Below are 20,629 nucleotides of genomic sequence, written 5' to 3' on the forward strand. Positions count from 1 at the left end.
AGAGAAACTAGACTGGCTGGGTAAGATCTTTGGCTTTTTCTGTATTTCTATCAGAATGAAAGAAATCCTGAATTGTAATAAGCGTTAGTGAGTATAATAGTCTAGATAGCCCAGAAGCTTCCTGGATCCTTTTCTAGACAAGCACTGGGCCTCTTTATTTTCTCACCAGCAGCAGTGATTGACCGCATCCACAATGGGCATGTCCGAGAGCCATCTGCACATGCCCAGCAGAAGGAAGTGCTTATGCATGGGGTTTGTTTGCCTCGTGCAGACTTCTGTACAGTAAAGCTAATGATTTGGTCTGCCTGTTAGTTATTAATGCTGTCACATAGGCGATAAACTAAAGATCAGTTTTTTAATCTTTTGTCATCTAGTACTTTATCTTAACGTGTTAACTGTCAATGATAATTTTAAGACTATTTAGTACTGATTAAATGAAACCATTAACAACTTCCCGACCGCCGTATATACAATTGGCGGCCGGGAAGTGGACGCCGCAAGGACCGCCGTATTGACAAAATGCGGCGGTCCTTGTATGGGCATGGGCGGAGCGATCGCGTCATCCGTGACGCGATCCTCCGCCTGGCGCCGCTCACCCGCCGCAACATCCCGCCGGCCATACGGAAGCGCCGGCGGGATGTTAACCCGACGATCGCCGCATACAAAGTGTATAATACACTGTTTTTACAATGTGTATTATACAGGCTGCCTCCTGCCCTGGTGGTCCCAATGTCCGAGGGACCACCAGGGCAGGCTGCAGCCACCCTAGTCTGCACCCAAGCACACTTATTTCTCCCCCCCCCCCTGCCCCAGATCGCCCACAGCACCCATCAGACCCCCCCTGCCCACCCCCCAGACCCCTGTTTGCACCCAATCACCCCCCTAATCACCCATCAATCACTCCCTGTCACTATCTGTCAACGCTATTTTTTTTTTATCCCCCCCCCTGCCCCCACTCCCTCCTGATCACCCCCCCACCCCTCAGATTCTCCCCAGACCCCCCCCCCCCCCCCATGTACTGTATGCATCTATCCCCCCTGATCACCTGTCAATCACCCGTCAATCACCCCCTGTCACTGCCACCCATCAATCAGCCCCTAACCTGCCCCTTGCGGGCAATCTGATCACCCCCCCACACCAATAGATCGCCTGCAGATCCGACATCAGATCACCTCCCAAATCCATTGTTTACATCCTCTAAACACCCACTAATTACCCATCAATCACCTATCAATCACCCCCTATCACCACCTGTCACTTTTACCTATCAGATCAGACCCTAATCTGCCCCTTGCGGGCACCCAATCACCCGCCCACATGCTCAGATTGCCCTCTGACCCCCCCTTATCAATTCACCAGTGCATTAATTACATCTGGCCTTCCCTGTAATAACCCACTGATCACCTGTCAATCACCTGCCAATCACCTATCACCCATCAATCACCCCCTGTCACCCCCTGTCACTGCCACCCATCAATCAGCCCCTAACCTGCCCCTTGCAGGCAATCTGATCACCCACCCACACCATTAGATCGCCCGCAAACCCGCCGTCAGATTACCTCCCAAATGTATTGTTTACATCTGTTATCTTCTCTAAACACCCACTAATTACCCATCAATCACCCCCTATCACCAACCGTCACTGTTACCTATCAGATCAGACCCTAATCTGCCCCTTGCGGGCACCCAATCACCCGCCCACACGCTCAGATTGCCCTCAGACCCCCCCCCCCTTATCAATTCGCCAGTGCATTAATTACATCTGGCCTTCCCTGTAATAACCCACTGATCACCTGTCAATCACCTGCCAATCATCTATCACCCATCAATCACCCCCTGTCACTGCCACCCAACAATCAGCCCCTAACCTGCCCCTTGCGGGCAAACTGATCACCCACCCACACCAATAGATCGCCCGCAGATCCGACATCAGATCACCACCCAAGCGCAGTGTTTCCATCTATTCTCTCCTCTAAACACCCACTAATTACCCATCAATCACCCATGAATCACCCCCTATCACCACCTGTCACTGTTACCCATCAGATCAGACCCTAATCTGCCCCTTGCGGGCACCCAATCGCCCGCCTACACGCTCAGATTGCCCTCAGACCCCCCCTTATCAATTCGCCAGTGCAATATTTACATCTGTTCTCCCCTGTAATAACCCACTGATTACCTGTCAATCACCTATCAATCACCCCCTGTCACTGCCACCCATCAATCACCCCCTGTCACTGACGCCCATCAATCACCCGCTGTCACTGCCACCCATCAATCAGCCCCTAACCTGCCCCTTGCGGGCAATCTGATCACCCACCCACACCAATAGATCGCCCGCAGATCCGACGTCCGATCACCTCCCAAGTGCAGTGTTTGCATCTGTTCTCTACCCTAAACATCCACTAATTACCCATCAATCACCCCCTGTCACTGCTACCTATCAGATTAGACCCCTATCTGCCCCTAGGGCACTCAATCACCCGCCCACACCCTCAGAATGCCCTCAGACCCCAGCCCTGATCACCTCGCCAGTGCATTGCTTGCATCTATTCCCCCCTCTAATCACACCTTGAGACACCCATCAATCACCTCCTGTCACCCCCTAGCACACCTACCCATCAGATCAGGCCCCAATTTGCCCCGTGTGGGCTCCTGATCACTCGGCCAAACCCTCAGATCCCCCTCAGACCCCCTTCCGATCACCTCCCCAGTGCATTGATTGCATCTATTTTCCCCTCTAACCACCCCCTGAGACACCCATCAATCACCTCCTGTCACCCCCCTAGCACTCCTATCCATCAGATCAGGCCCAATACAACCTGTCATCTAAAAGGCCACCCTGCTTATGACCGGTTCCACAAAATTCGCCCCCTCATAGACCACCTGTCATCAAAATTTGCAGATGCTTATACCCCTGAACAGTCATTTTGAGACATTTGGTTTCCAGACTACTCACGGTTTTGGGCCTGTAAAATTCCAGGGCGGTATAGGAACCCCACAAGTGACCCCATTTTAGAAAAAAAGACACCCCAAGGTATTCTGTTAGGTGTATGACGAGTTCATAGAAGATTTTATTTTTTGTCAAAAGTTAGCGGAAATTGATTTTTATTGTTTTTTTTTTCACAAAGTGTCATTTTTCACTAACTTGTGACAAAAAATAAAATCTTCTATGAACTCGCCATACACCTAACGGAATACCTTGGGGTGTCTTCTTTCTAAAATGGGGTCACTTGTGGGGTTCCTATACTGTCCTTGCATTTTAGGGGCCCTAAACCGCGAGGAGTAGTCTAGAAAACAAATGCCTCAAAATGACCTGTGAATAGGACGTTGGGCCCCTTAGCGCACCTAGGCTGCAAAAAAGTGTCACACATATGGTACCGCCGTACTCAGGAAAAGTAGTATAATGTGTTTTGGGGTGTATTTTTACACATACCCATGCTGGGTGGGAGAAATTTCTATGTAAATGGACAATTGTGTGTAAAAAAAATCAAACAATTGTCATTTACAGAGATATTTCTCCCACTTAGCATGGGTATGTGTAAAAATACACCCCAAAAGGCATTATACTACTTCTCCTGAGTACGGCAGTACCACATGTGTGGCACTTTTTTTACACCCCAAGTACCCTCAGGGGCCCAAAGTCCAATGAGTACCTTTAGGATTTCACAGGTCATTTTTGTTTCAAGACTACTCCTCACAGTTTAGGGCCCCTAAAATGCCAGGGCAGTATAGGAACCCCACAAATGACCCCATTCTAGAAAGAAGACACCCAAAGGTATTCCGTACGGAGTATGGTGAGCTCATAGAAGATTTTATTTTTTGTCACAAGTTAGCGGAAAATGACACTTTGTGAAAAAAAACAATTAAAATCAATTTCCGCTAACTTGTGACAAAAAAATAAAAACTTCTATGAACTCACCATACTCCTAACGGAATACCTTGGGGTGTCTTCTTTCTAAAATGGGGTCATTAGTGGGGTTCCTATACTGCCCTGGCATTTTAGGGGCCCTAAACCGTGAGGAGTAGTCTTGAAACAAAAATGACCTGTGAAATCCTAAAGGTACTTATTGGACTTTGGGCCCCTTAGTGCAGTTAAGGTTCAAAAAAGTGCCACACATGTGGTATCACCGTACTCGGGAGAAGTAGTATAATGTGTTTTAGGGTGTATTTTTACACATACCCATGCTGGGTGGGAGAAATACTTCTGTAAATGACAATCTTTTGATTTTTTTACACACAATTGTCCATTTACAGAGGTATTTCTCCCCCCCAGCATGGGTATGTGTAAAAATACACCCCAAAACACATTGTACTACTTCTCCCGAGTATGGCGATACCACATGTGTGGCACTTTTTTGCACCCTAACTGCGCTAAAGGGCCCAAAGTCCAATGAGTACCTTTAGGATTTCACAGGTCATTTTGAGAAATTTCGTTTCAAGACTACTCCTCACGGTTTAGGGCCCCTAAAATGCCAGGGCAGTATAGGAACCCCACAAATGACCCCATTTTAGAAAGAAGACACCCCAAGGTATTCGGTTAGTAGTATGGCGAGTTCATAGAAGATTTTATTTTTTGTCACAAGTTAGCGGAAATTGATTTTAATTGTGTTTTTTCACAAAGTGTCATTTTCCGCTAACTTTTGACAAAAAATAAAATCTTCTATGAACTCACCATACTCCTAACGGAATACCTTGGGGTGTCTTCTTTCTAAAATGGGGTCATTTGTGGGATTCCTATACTGCCCTGGCATTTTAGGGGCCCTAAACCGTGAGGAGTAGTCTTGAAACGAAATTTCTCAAAGTGACCTGTGAAATCCTAAAGGTACTCATTGGACTTTGGGCCCTTTAGCGCAGTTAGGGTGCAAAAAAGTGCCACACATGTGGTATCGCCGTACTCAGGAGAAGTAGTATAATGTGTTTTGTGGTGTATTTTTACACATACCCATGCTGAGTGGGAGAAAGATCTCTGTAAATGGACAATTGTGTGTAAAAAAAATTAACAAATTGTCATTTACAGAGATATTTCTCCCACCCAGCACAGGGTATGTGTAAAAATACACCCCAAAACACATTATACTACTTCTCCTGAGTACGGCAATACCACATGTGTGGCACTTTTTTTCAGCCTAACTGCGCTAAGGGGTCCAAAGTCCAATGAGCACCTTTAGGCTTTACAGGGGTGCTTACAATTTAGCACCCCCCAAAATGTCAGGACAGTAAACACACCCCACAAATGACCCCATTTTGGAAAGTAGACCCTTCAAGGTATTCAGAGAGGGGCATGGTGAATCCGTGGCAGATTTCAATTTTTTTTTTTTGTCGCAAGTTAGAAGAAATGGAAATTTTTTTTTTTCTTCCTCACAAAGTGTCATTTTCCGCTTACTTGTGACAAAAAATATCTTCTATGAACTCACTATGCCTCTCAGTGAATACTTTGGGATGTCTTCTTTCCAAAATGGGGTAATTTGGGGGGTATTTATACTATCCTGGAATTCTAGCCCCTCATGAAACATGACAGGGGGTCAGAAAAGTCATAGATGCTTGAAAATGAGAAAATTCACTTTTTGCACCATAGTTTGTAAACGCTATAACTTTTACCCAAACCAATAAATATACACTGAATGGGTTTTTTTTAATCAAAAACATGTTTGTCCACATTTTTCGCGCTGCATGTATACAGAAATTTTACTTTATTTGAAAAATGTCAGCACAGAAAGTTAAAAAAATCATTTTTTTGCCAAAATTCATGTCTTTTTTGATGAATATAATAAAAAGTAAAAATCGCAGGAGCAATCAAATAGCACCAAAAGAAAGCTTTATTAGTGACAAGAAAAGGAGCCAAAATTCATTTAGGTAGTAGGTTGTATGAGCGAGCAATAAACCGTGAAAGCTGCAGTGGTCTGAATGGAAAAAAAGTGGCCGGTCCTTAAAGGGAATGTCCAAGCAAAATAAAAAAATGAGTTTCACTTACCTGGGGCTTCTACCAGCCCATTGCAGCCATCCTGTGCCTTCGTAGTCACTCACTGCTGCTCCAGTCCCCCGCTGGCAGCTTGCCGACCTCGGAGGTCGGCGGGACGCATTGCGTACATTTTTACGCATTCCCGCTAGTGCAGGAACATTAACACATACATTTTTACGCATTACTGGTTCAATGCGTACATTTTTACGCATTGAACCAGTAACGCGTAAAAATGTATGCGTTAATGTTCCTGACTAGCGGGAATGCGTAAAAATGTACGCAATGCGTCCCGCCCACCTGCGAGGTCGGCAAGCTGCCAGCGGGGGACTGGAGCAGCAGTGAGTGACTATGAGGGCACAGGATGGCTGCATGGGGCTGGTAGAAGCCCCAGGTAAGTGAAACTCAGTTTTTTTTATTTTGCTTGAACCTTCCCTTTAAGGGGTAGAAAGCCCTAGGTCCTCAAGTGGTTAAAACCCATTCAAACCTAAAAGTCATAATCACTGCTGTCTTGCAGCATCATAGTAAGTCTACTATCCTCCACCATGGCTGCTTTCAGCACAGTGAGGCCTCCTCTTCACTGCACTAGCTGCATTTTGTACAGTACAGATCCACAGCATCTCTTCAGTTTCAGGTGCCTGTACTGGTGGTCCTGCCTGGATCTCCTGACCTAGTTAGGCTGTTAAGGTATCGTAATGGAACACCAGAAGAGGTTCTGGAATCTGAAGAGCTGCTGCAGTCTTGCATTCTGTATGGAAAGCCACTGATATAGTGATGAGTATCCCTCATCATGGGAAACTTAACACAGTATCTGCTGTGAAAAATAAGACATGATACATGAAGCACTTACAGATATCAGTGCTTATGATTTTGGGTTTATATGGGCTTTTAAAAAGCCAAAGGTTCCCTTTGAATCATATTTTTTTTATATGGCTACATATACAGTATCTTAGCTTTTATTAAGAACACATGCATTTTTTTAGTTCATAAATTTGTATTGCATATATATTCGCTATAATGTGTTTTAGAGTAGATACAAGTGCAATCGTATAAATTATGTAATATCTGAGATTCGTATTATATAACTCGTAGAGCTCACTAGCATCTTGTTAAATGAAGTAGACCATTCCTTGGGGATCAATTGCTAGTACAGTCTGCAAATAGCTTGCCAGAACATGGAGGCGGGATGGAGGAGGATGAGTGACAGTTGAAGATGCTATTGTTAGACTATCCATATTTGCAGAGGGTTAGGACCTAGAGGGAACATGTCTGAGTGGTTTAATGGTAATATTGTGGCAGCAGAGATGGCACAATGATATGATGTGGAGGGTGAACAATCCTAGAGGTAAGATGGGAAGGAGATGTGGAGCTATAAGCCATAATGTCATAAGAGGGGAGACAGCCATACAGATGGTGTGAAGGGTGGGCACAAGCAGAACATCACGACTTAGGTGAGAGGAGACTCACTAGACCAGGTATGGGCAAACTTGGCCCTCCAGCTGTTACAGAACTACAAGACCCACGATGCATTGCAGGAGTCTGACAGCCACAGTCATGACTCATAAAGGCAAATGCATTGTGGGACTTGTAGTTCTGTAACAGCTGGAGGGCCAAGTTTACCCATGCCTACATTAGACCATTAATCAATAAAAGTAAGTATGCTAGTTTGCCACTGCCTATACCACTCTACCTACACCAAGGGGAGGGCATGCAACAGAGAAAAGCAATCTGCCTGTCACATTTCTGTCGCCCACTTTATATTATTGAATTATCTGATTCATTTGTTCTGTTGTGCTGTTATTTTTGGTGCACGTTGTCAAGGAATGATAGATATGATACAGCCCCTTGTTTGGTGTGAAATTTAAAGTCAATAAATCTGCTGAAGAGCTGTGAGGTCAAGTGGCTCTCTGGCTTTTCTTAATTCTCAATACCCCATTTTCCTCCAATTTCACCTTATGTGGTACTTCCCACTCAACGGAGAAAACACTGTTTACGTCACCTCAGCATTCAGTTACACCCAGGCCTTAAGTGCGCAAAGTCTCAAGATAGAGACCTAGAAGGCTGAAGTACCACCAGAACCACTCTCGGCAGCTACAAGTGGGCAGGGTAGTGGACAGTCTTGGTCAGCAACGAGAGATCAGATCAACACATGTAATTCAGTAGCAATCCAGTAATAGGCCAGTGGTCGTACACAGGAGGTCAGATAATCACGGTACCTGAGAAGAGACAAGAGCAGGTCAGATACAGGTACAAGGTTGGTCCAGTTGGCAATCCAAAACACAGTCCAGAGATCAGGTAAAAGGTTGTACATAAATAATCCACAGAAAATAACACCCAGCAACATAGCACAAGGCAACTATTCACCTTCACGGGCAAGGAAACACTGACTGAGGCAGACTTTTATAAATGATCTGGTTATCCATGGAATTAATGAACCCAGCAGCCATTGGTTGGTCTCAGTAACAATGCAAACTACTGGCTGCTGCAGTACCCAATACTGGCCACTAATGGTGGCATCTGAGCACATAAGAGGAGTGTGAAGTGGCGCACCCCCGTCTATAGGAAGTCTCTACTGGTGCTGTGCTGGCTCAGGGCAGAAGCTGGCTCTTGGAGGAACGGGACCTGCTGTGGGAAAGACAGGAAGGGGAGTTCATGTCAAGAGCAAACCTGTTTTAGGGTGGGGAGTTCCATGGTTGCCACTTTTTTTTTTTTATGGGGGTTGGTGGTGTTGAAGGTTTTTATAGTGGATGCACTTCTTGAGGGGTCATTCATGGTGACCATGTTGCTATGGAGGTCAAGTTTACCACCCTTTTTTATTTGGGAAGAGGGGAGGCAAGAATCATGGCGGCACCAGTTTGATGGGGGATGGGGCTGATAGTGGCTGCATGTGTGATTTTTCTACCTGGTAGATGGGATCTGTAATAGTCATCCTGGGTGAAGAGTGGGCTAAACATGGATGACTTCCATAAAAGCTTTGGGGGCTTATTTCTTGTTCTTTTTTCAGAGAGTGCCATTGGAACTAAAATATGGATCCTCTGTTACTTGTGTATTGTACACAGTGCAGGCAGCAACAATATGTGGTTACTCATGGCAACCAACATACTGTTGATCAGATTTGGTGTGTTCATTCTAAACTCCTGCCAAAAGACTTTTTATTGGCCACCATTGCTTTTGAGATACCATTGCTCTTTCCAGCATGTTAAGCTGAAGGATGTAAAGTGATATTCTGTAAATGTACACTGCAGCTCAGTAGCAAAGACTTCTGGCATTGGCTTGCTGATTGTACATTCTGTGCTCTCATTGTACACATTGTACTCTGTACTGACACTACAGTGACATTTATAACTATATAATTGCAAATGCATTAAGTAGTCTAAGCTACAAAGCCTTTAACCCACTCGCTGCTGTGAAGCAGAGATCAATGAGGTTTCAGCATCTGCACTAACATGAATCCAGCCACCTTTTTGAACCATGCCTGCCACATAGATTGTGTATTTTCATGTTGGGAGGGGTTAATATTTGGTTTGGTTCCAGCAGTGACAAAGAATTCTCCTTTTTCTGTACAACCCAGGGCAGCTGGTACAAAGAGCAAGCGGAGAGCAGCAGCCTTTGTGCTCAGATCCTCCTGCTAGGAAGTAATCCTGTGTCTGCCCCCACACTCCGCCTGACCAAGAAACCAACAGATGTTGCACAGATGTTGGCTGATTACGATGCAGGCTGGTGGTCAATTAACCCACACCCTCCCGGACAAAATGACCTGGCATCTGTAGCAATTTGCTACTTCTGCATCGCAAACCAATAGGATTCCTTTGCCATGCATTAACATACATTCAACATAAGATGGCTGTATTTAGAAAGGGAAAAGTCATTTTGTACCATCAGTTCATTCAGAACAAATTGTTTTTAATGAATCCGCAGCATTAAAGCATCCAAACTATTCCTGATATTGAAACCAGTTGTAATCATACGGATGGGAAAACAATCTGCCATATTTACTGACCAGTTTGATCGTTCAGGATCTAGTGAGCCAAGCAGCTGCTCTGTTATCCTACAATATAATCTGATAATGAACCCCTTTGCACAGTACTGTGACAGAACACTTAGAATTAGTTTCTGTGAACCCTGTTATGCTCTACAGGTGCATTAAAGTATTCCTGAAGCAAATAAAACATAGAATAGAAAGAAAACCTATAGACATGCACCCTGAATGTATTTAGAGAGTTTAGACCAGGCTTTTTCAGGGTTCCTTGGAATTTTCCCCTATTGTGGGGGAAGTATAATAGAGCACATTATAATAGGGCAGTGATGGCTAACCTTGGCACTCCAGCTGTGACAAAACTACAAATCCCATCATGCCTCTGCCTCCCCGAGTTATGCTTAGAGCTGTCAGGTTATTGCAATGCCTCATGGTACTTGTAGTTCCACCACAGCTGGAGTGCCAAGGTTAGCCATCACTGTAATAGGGGGTACTGTAAAAAGAAGCACTAAATTTGGGGTCAGAATAATAATGCGCACAGTATAATGAGTGTATTCTGGTAGGAAGAAGACGGAATCCGGAACTCCAGTTGCATAAATATTTTATTCAAGCACGGTTAGATTTACAGCAGATTACAAACGTGCCAGTGTCGACAGCTGGTTCGCGTGACCCCACGCCTCCTCAGGACACCAAGGCACGGTATAATGATGGCAGTGTAATAGAAGTTGGTGAAATTAACAGCCTCACCTACTTTTAAAGACCATGCCTCTGGAAAAATAAATGCAGGGGTTCCTCGAGATTAAAAAATTGTTTACAGGGGTTCCTTGAGATCCAAAAGTTATTTGCAGGGTTCCTCCAGAGTAAAAAGGTTGAGGAAGGCTGGTTTAGTCGAATTCCCCCTCATCTGTGACTAAGCACAAGTTGTAATTGGACCCCTCAGCTGTGTCAGATCAGGAATCTCCTCTGCCACGGCAGAGAGCTCATTAGTAACAGGATGTTAACTTTGTTTGCTTCCATGAAAGCAGGAAGTAGACACATTGCACATTTATTGCAGGATTTGTATCGGCTGTAACAAATGTTTTTCTGTAAAGGTTATTATGCTGTTGTTTATCTTCTAGAGCAGAGAGGAAGTTCTGAGTTCTTGTCCGCTTTAATTAAGAAGAGGGAAGTCTCTGGATCCTCCTGGCCTGTCCGTTGCCATGCATTGACCCCTGAAACCTATGTGAATAGAACTTGCTGGATATGTTTTTGTGGTTGCACTCCTCTCCATGCGCAGCCATACTGCCTTTGTGCGAGTCCAGTCATGCCTGCACAGTAAGTACACAAGCCGTTCTGTGCTACTGAACAGGCATGGCTATATTTGCACAGTTGCAGTATGGCCTGGGCTTGTGCATGAAAAGTGGCACAATCTTTCAGAGGGCCCCGGGCTTCGGCAGTGGTCTCTAGGAAAACATGGGAAGTCTCTGTAGGATCCAGAGGCTTCCCTCTTCCTAGGAAAGTATCTAGATTTTCTTTTGAGGTAGCTGGAGGCACCCAATATAAAGGTATATGGTATTTATGCAATGGAAAGGTAGAGAATGCTATATTCTATAATAGTAAAAAATATCCTGCCTTTCTGATGCTTAGATCACAAAGAATGTACAAGTCTGGATAAAAAGTAAAAAAAATGTTAATTTTTGCACTTTTGACAACACGTTTCATGACTAGAGTCGCTTCCTTAGGTCAATAACTGTGCCTTTAAAACAAACAGTAATGCACAGGACCATATACACAGAGTGGTACACATACATAAAAAATATATAGAAAATATCAGTAAAATATTCTTCATCATCAAATGTACAAAAGCACATACAGTATAAATGTATCTACACAAAAACACAAACCCACACTAATATGGCTAGTACAAAAGGAAGAGTGGGACTTTGGTGGGAGCTCAGCATAAGTGAGGTGCCCAAAGGTGGAGCGAGGGCTAGTAGTCAAGGGGGTGAGAATGTTAGGCAAAATGTGGAGAGATTCCAGTGCTATAATGTGAAAGCAGCCGGAGATAATCCCTATTATGTGCAGGGCAACGAGCTGTTTTATGCTGGGAATACACGTTTCGTTTTTGCCTTCGTTTAAACCTTCGTTTCGATTGTGCCTTTTGTCCTTTTCGATCCCGAAATAATCAATCGTAAGGTTAATATCACCACCCACGGTTACGTTTTTTTTTCCGATTCTGATGGTTTCGTTTTTCCAATGATCGAAGGCTGCAAAGAAACGAAACGTAGTACAGGGACGGACGGCATAAACGAATATATAATCGATCTGAACAGCCATCAAGCCTACCAATGGCTCGATTAGATGGATAAAGAGAGATAATATCAAACATGTTCGATCACTAGTCGTTTGTTTTTGGGGTCTATTAATCGAAACTATAATGAGATTATGACTATTTTCACATACGTTCTCAACACTCGATTCGTTTACCGAACGAATCGAAGGCTAAAACGAAGGCAAAAACGAAACGTGTATTCCCAGCATAACAGAGCAGAGTCTAGGTGGGCGAGCTCGCCAAGGTAAACAAGCAGGGGTGGGGTCTAGAAGGTCTGCAGCTAAGTAGCTTTTGGTTTGGCTAGGCTAGGCTAAGATTCAGTAATTTAGTATTATGCTGGGATTACACGATACGTTTTTTTCCATTCGTTTCGGCGCGCAATCTATTAACCATTCGATTTTTTTTGCTTGATTCTCTTATCTTCCACTTGTTTTTCTTATCTTTTTCCCATTGACTTCCATAAGAAATCGAGCGGAACATCGGACATGTCGGAATTTAATCTTTGAAGGCATCTATCGGAACGATTCTTACAAAAAAGTATTGTGTAATCTTAGCATTACAGGGATTTATACACTATTCAATTCACCATACATTATTCAATTTTCACTGTGTTTTGTTTTCAAACAATACAACGATAAATTATTTTATGATCGACTGAAAACCAATATTGCGGATCAACCTTTTGATTGATTTATTGATCGTAATATATACAGTGTATGGCAACCATTAGTCTATGATGGGAGACATAAGACTGTGACTGTGGTAGGGATTACGCTGTGAGGTCCACTGTGTGACAGTTGCTGACATGCATACATTTGAAATCGGCGCAGGATACAGCCGGTATACGACTGATCCTGCTGCTGCACAAGTCCTGGCAGTGTTAAATACTATTCCCCCTCCAGGCTGCCATGGATGGTGGGGAATAAAAATATTCAGCTTCCAGCTATTGCTGGAAGCCGAATTATTGTGTTTTAAAAGCTACTTCAGCTCTGTCTTCTGACGGCGCCGACGTTACTCACTGAGTGCCACTATAGATGTAATTCCTATTATAATCTATAATGGTGCCAGCTGCACCCAAATCTTCCTGCGCTGAAAAGCACTGCTCCGGGTGACATGGCTGTGTACTCAGTAAAGTGCTGCGGAAGATGTACGCACTATATAAATAACACAATAACCATTATTTCATTAGATCCCACAATTGGTGTATTAGAAATGTTGTACACAACTTCCCTGTTACAGTATCTCTAATTCTCAATATCAAAGTGGATCATTTTCTAGTTGCTGCTTCCTTGTCCTAGTTACATAGAATTATATGTTAAGCCAATTTTTCCTTCGCCACCCATTACTATAGATCTCAAATAAGCATGTCAAAGGAACACCCCTTTCGTTTTTTTCATGCTTAGATCATCTTTTTGTGGAACATCCCAAGATTGCGGTCGCCTCTCTATTACATAGAAGTCACTTGGGAGCAAAGGTGTAGGAAGGGGGGGGGGGGGGGGCATGTAGCTGTAAGAGGGCCCAGGTTCCAGCAGTTGATCAAAGTGCCCCCACAGCTCTGATATGTCAGCTGCATTGCCATTGCATCTTCAATTGCCACTATCACCTGGTCACTGTCTGTTGGATTTTTTTACGTGTGTTAAATGTACTGCTGCAGCAGGAAAACGGATACTATTGTACTGTGTGAGGACAAAGGTGTAAGAATCTAGGTCGAAACAATGAAACCGCAGCAGTATTGTGTGAATACATTACCATTTCCTCTGCTGATCGTTTGCCCATCCACTGGATCAAGATGATTTGTCGGATCAAAATTCCTGGGCTGCTAACTCTTGCTCCCACAATGAAAAAGGCCTAAATATAGATTCTGTGCACTGTTTACTTGATAAATACACCTTTGATATCGATAGGGAAATTTTGACAGGGAAATTTGTATTGTGTGGCAAGAATTCTCAAACAATACATTGAAATAACTCAGTAAAAAAGGAGTGGCAGGCAAGTAGGAAAATATATAGCAAACATTAACTAAGTTCAACATCAAATATTCCCATGTACCATGCCAAAAATATGAATTTTATAGCAACAAAGAGGATTGGCTCTTGGGTGCATGGAAAATACACCAAATATAAATGTAATTCAGATAATAAACATACACCTTTTACATATAAATATATACACAATAGGCAATTTAAAACCAAGGGCCTCTCAAATATCTCAAAATGTTCATACAGACCTACAGTAGGCAACCAAATCAGAGAATAAACTATGCACAAACTGGAGAGGAGGCCAAAACCCTGTTCTAGTTCAAAAAAAGATTTATCCTCTTCAGCCAAGCAGGATATACAACTAAGTCCTGATTTTAGTAGTCTGAAGATGAACCTAGCCCATTATGAAAGAGCCCTTTTGTCTCATATGCCTTGAGTGCAGGTACCACGGTGCTACTTCTTCCAGTAACCACTACTTGAATGTTCTTATGGATAAATGCAGTCTTGGAATGGGATTTATTCTGAAAAGAAAGGTTACACTTTGTTTGTAAGCTATGCTCAGACACATAGATCACACAGGTTGGTGGAATTACACAATTGTAGATCCTGTATTTCCAACATCCCAGTTATCCTACGTAGCATGGAGCAGGAGGTCACCAAATGTCACCCACCCATCTGTCAATTACCTATTATGTCTTTTTTATTTGTATTGTAAAATAATGAGTGATGGATACAGCAAGAGAATTTAGGTCACACAGCTCTTAACTAAGAGTCGCCCCCACCAGCCTACATATAGCCTCAGGCGTACGTATTACATTACTGTTTCTGCCATTAATAATGAGTGTAAAGGTGTATGAGCAGTCCCCTGTCTGCCTCCCTTCACACAGTGGTTATTTTAATCCCTGGTGTGGAAAGCCATTGCCATATATATATTTAACTTTGCTACATGATTTGCATTCGCACACAGCGACAACGAAAACTGCCTTAACTGTAAATACTTGTGGCCTGCTCTGTTCTTAATTTAGCTTCTGTACAATTAAAACCCTAGACTAGCCTATAACTATGGTTTCCTATACCTTCTGTGTAATGTGCAATTTAAGATTAAAAAAAATGAGTTTGAAGTTAATGGGCAAATCTGTGAACTCCAATATAGAGCTCTTGCGCAATGCGTTGTTGAGGTATATAAAAAGCTATAAGAGGACTAACCCTATAAGTGAGTGAAGAGCAGCACACTTTTAATACTTCTTTCACCTGTGTCTATCATTAAAAGATTTTTATTTAATTGCTGATGAATTTGGTTTACTTTGGACCATCCTTGGAATAAAACCACCAGCACTACAGGTAACCATTAACTTAAAGAGAACCCAAGGTGATTTCTAATAATCCTAATAGCACGCAGAGGCTGGGTCTGCATATAATGCCCAGTTGCTATACTGCCCCCCCCCCCGGCGTGCTCTTCTGTGACCCCATAAATCACACAGCCGCCAGCCGGCTGTTTACCTCTGAAGTGATACTCTCACCACTCCCCCGTCTCCTCTATAGTGCCACTGCTGGTTGGAGGGAAGGGACACGGGCGGGGAGCGGCGTTATGGAGGAGGCGGGGCAGAGAGTGACACTGGCAAAGGTAAACAGCCGGCTGCGACACGCTGCGTGACGCTAGCGCGGCTGTGTGATTTATGGGGTCACAGCAGAGCACGGGGGGGCATAGGCGGGAGCAGTATAGCAACAGAGGCTGGGCATTATATGCAGACCCAGCCACTGTGTGTTATTAGGATTATTAGATACCACCTCGGGTTCTCTTTAAAGGGTTGACTCCATTTTAGTACAAAAAACCCACATAGCATATATCATCAGGTCCCTTTGTAACTGAAAGCAATAAGTACGGTATTAGCATTCAACTTTAGCCTGTAGCTTCTACTGGGCCACCTTCAGAAATGTATGGACCCTATACTGGACAAAACTTCCTAGTGATACTTTCAAAATTGTCCATGAAATGCCTTTAAAACCATCAGCAAGCAAATTCAAACGCAAAATTATTTTAATAGTACTTTTTCAACCACTTTTTGGTACTTTTTCAATTGCAAAATGATGAAAAATTATTTCAAATAGAAGATGAAAATGTATCTCCTAGAAGAATAAGTGAGTTGCATATGAGCCCCAGGCCTTTATTCAATTCACCTTCTCTTCTATCTTTTCTCCTAGGACAGTAGGACAGAAAATAAACACAGTGGGCAACATTTCAGCAGAAAATAAATGCAGTGGGCCACATTTCAGCAGAAAATAAACGCAGTGGGCCACATTTCAGCAGAAAATAAACGCAGTGGGCCACATTTCACCAGAAAATAAACGCAGTGGGCCACATTTCACCAGAAAATAACGCAATGTGGGCCACATTTCACCAGAAAATAAACGCAGTGGGCCACATTTCACCAGAAAATAACGCAATGTGGGCCACATTTCACCAGAAAATAAATGCAGTGGGCCACATTTCACCAGAAAATAACGCAATGTGGGCCACATTTCACCTGCAAAAAAAGGAATTTACTCACCTGACAGAAGTCTCCTCTCCCCGCCGGCCTCTGGCGCGCAGCTCCCCGGACGATCCTCCTGCAGTCTCCCGCGCTGACAGGCAGAGAGCAGGGCTACGGGAAGATGGCGCCCGAAGCCCTGTACTGGAGACACAAATAGTCTCCAGTACAGGGCTTCAGACGCCATCTTCCCGTAGCCCTGCTCTGCCTGCCGGAAGACTACAGAGGCTGGAGCGGGGCTGCGGCCTATGAACTGGCTCGGCGTCTAGTAGACACCGCGGCCAGTTCATGCAGGACATAGCACAGCAGCTATGGCGTGCCAGCAGATTCGGCTACGCGTGCTGGGTCTGGCACGCGTACCATAGGTTCGCCATTGCTGTCCTAGGAGATAATCTTTCATCCTATGTTTAAATAACTTTTCAGCTCATTGTAGCTGACCTCTGTCTAGCTATCAGTTTTCTTATGGTGCCCATACATGGTACAATTTTTTAATTTAATTTGATTAGATAATTTTGATTGATTATTCAGTTGGATCGAATATAAAGATTTTTCCAACATGTCTGATCGGATTTTTATTGAAAAAAACAAGATAATTGTTTGTTTTTCTTGATAGAAAAAAAAGGATTCTTTTTGACTTTTATTTGATTCAATCATTTTGGTTGAATAAACGGGAAAATCAACCATTTTCATTGTACCATGCTTGGGCACCATTACAGTGACACAGCCAAAACCAATGCTGGCGCTGACAGTATTTGTCTCTGAAGCATACATTATCAGCTGAACCATGTGTCTCAGAAGTATTGTCTACCAACACTCTAAGATTGACTTTTATACTCCCATCATACCATCATACAAAAGCAGTAGCCTAGAAAAAACACAGAGGAAACAAGAAAGAAAATGAAGCCTCCAAACTCCGGTGCACTCAACTTTATTCAGCCAGGATAAAGTACTGGCACCCTCCTCCCCGCATCCTCCAATGCGGGCTCGCATGGACAGGGAGGCGCCGGAGCATGCAAATGTGGAGGTAAATTTGCACAAAGCTGCCCTCAGTTTGCAGCATTTGGAAGCACAGGGCATTTTAAGAATTGTATTGCCAAGAACAAGAATACACCGCCAAGTACAGTTTTACCTTTTTTAAAGCAGAACCAATTTGAAAGGATCATTTCCAGGCAGGAACCCCTGAATGAAGCAGGTAATTTGGGAGCCTGAAGCACGTTGGTAAAGTGTGCACCGCAACACTCCAATGACCAGAGGCTAATTTGCCCACCGTAGTGCCCAGAGGGTATTTTAGGTGCCAGTTGTTAAATTTTGCTTTTAGACATGGGGGGGGGGGGGGGGGGGGGGTTAGCAGTGAAGGAGGCACAGATGTTGGCTGATATTCTTGGGCGCTCTGGGTCGGTTGGGGTTCGACATGATTAGAGGGAGGGTTCAAGTGAGAATAGGTTTAGGTTTAAAGATAGTATAACATCTGTAAAAGTTACCAGTATTCTACTATCCCATTGCCCAGCAGTAGAATATTGGTGATATTACTGATATCCTACTAGCTGCTTTGCCTGGCACCTCTTTTACACGTACACCACCTGTAATGCACTGCTTCACATACTGGTTGTATCCACAGAAATCATTCCTGTGAGTTAGGTGTTTAACCAGAACCACCATGGCTCCTATAAATGTACTGAGAGAAGAACATTTGTGCAAGTAATAATGACAATTCTGGCCCTAGAAATAAGAGTGGTATTTTATATGAAAAAATGAAAATACTGATGATAAAGTGTCCAGAAGTGCTCATGGGATAGTATTACATTTCCTCCATTTCCGCATCCTATCCTGGCCCTGCTGTCCTGCAATAGGTTGTATTTTTAGATTTGTTGCTACTGCGTCAGGTTATATGAATGTAAAACCTAAATGAACTCTACAGACTTTGTCATCATTTATAGGCACCCTCCAGCAGATGAAGCTGTAAAGAGAAAATGGATAGTAATAGCACAGAGCAGCACAGATATTATACCCCTGGGCATAATAGAAACCTCTCTGTAGTAAGCTGCTTGTGAATAATTATCACAGCACAAGTGTTCAGTATTATCCGCCATGGAGTGTTCAGTATTATAAACCATGGTAGGGCACTGAAATCTGCGACAATATGCTGATTTCAGCACCGGCACTACAGGCCACAGCCTCTATAAAACCAGGAGCACAATATGCAGAACTGGATGGGAAGCGTGCATATCTGAGCATCACACATACAAAATATTGTTATCTTGTTGCTATAGATCGTAGAGGGGAATACCCAATTCAGTTACATTGTAACAAGTAGTAGAGTAATAACAAGCGCTGTATCATTGTAGCATGCCTGCCACTGTCTGGGCTCCAGGACATAGCACGTCCTAATGCCACAATCATGACAGATGTCTGCTGGTGCAGGGAGGGGGGGTCATGCTTTCCTACTGTCTCAGGATCTGCTGTTTGCTTTTAATTTCTAGGAAAGGCAACAGGTTGTGACTTTACTGAAATGGATACATTTTTGGGGGAGATTAAAATACATCTTCAGGGAACACAATATTATAATGAAACTGTTATATGAGAAACCACTTCTCTTTTTGCTTGTTTCTTTTCATATGCTAGGACTTACTTATAAGAAGGTGATGAGCTAAAAAAAAAAAAAAAACTTTTTTTTTTTTTTTTTTTGCTGTCCACTTTTTCAAACACTGCCACATTTTTGTTTCTGAAGACCACTACTCTGATTAAAGGACAACTTAAGTGATAAATCTATGGAGGCTGCCATGTTTATTTCCTTTTAAACAATACCAGTTGCCTGGCAGCCCTGCTGATCTATTTGGCTGCAGTAGTGTTTGAGACACACCAGAAATAAACATGTGGCTATCTGATCTGACATGACAATGATCTGACAATGGCCTCAATTCACTAAGCAGTTTAGACTAGGCTACAGATGGTTTTTAGTCTACTGATGGTTTGGTCAGTTGCATCAAAGGGGAATTCACTATTACCAAAGGTTTTACACCTGGTCTTAATCATTTGATAATTAACAAACTAGTAGCTATGACTGACATCCTTCTCCTATGATGAGCTCTCCTCTGCATACAATTTAAACTCCTGCATAATTAAGTCAAAAGGTTCCATCCTCCCATCTAAAATACCTCACATAATTACTTTACTGACAGAAATCAGCTGGTCTAATCTCTGTCAGAAAAAGTGGGCGTGGTTACTCCGTGTTTGCCTTTGTGAATTGAGTAATTACTGAATGTTATGCTGGGCATACATGGTTAGATTTTCCCTTTTCAATCGAGCCGCTGATGGCTTGATTGATAATTTCTGACATGTCCGATCACCGCGCGGATCGATTCCCCGCTCGATACCCGCGGGCGGACAATAGCGGAAATCAAGCGGAAGATAAGGAAGCGCCCGCGGGGATGAGCGGGAATCGATCCGGGCGGCCGTGGGGACGCGGCGGGAGTCGATTCGGTGCCGTGTATGCCCAGCATTAGACCAGGTCTAAAACGTTATACCAAAACCATCAGTAGACTAAAAACCATCTGTAGACTAGTCTAAACTGCTTAGGGAATTGAGGCCAGTGTCGGAAAAACCTGATCTGCTGCATTCTTGTTCTGGGTCTATGGCTAAAAGTATTAGAGGCAGAGCATCAGTGGGATAGCCAGGCAACTGGTATTACTTCAAAGGAAATAAATATGGCAACCTCCATATCCTCTCACTTCAGTTGTCCTTTAACTTGTCCATTCATAGATTGATTCATTTCAATGGAATAATGGATTTCCAACCATGAACAATACTTTTCAATAGAAATGGTAGAGGTAAGTGGCCCACTGGCTTCCATTAGTGGCTATGTACTGCTACTATTAC

At 43.5% G+C, this 20,629-nt stretch overlaps 1 protein-coding gene across 5 annotated transcripts in view; it reads left to right on the forward strand.

The window, feature by feature from the left end:
- Positions 1-20,629, forward strand: part of PDLIM7 (PDZ and LIM domain 7) — a 184,574-nt gene that overhangs the window by 121,222 nt on the left and 42,723 nt on the right. The window lies entirely within an intron of this gene.

Source organism: Hyperolius riggenbachi, chromosome 3 (assembly GCF_040937935.1).
Source record: "Hyperolius riggenbachi isolate aHypRig1 chromosome 3, aHypRig1.pri, whole genome shotgun sequence".
Classification (NCBI taxonomy): domain Eukaryota; kingdom Metazoa; phylum Chordata; class Amphibia; order Anura; family Hyperoliidae; genus Hyperolius; species Hyperolius riggenbachi.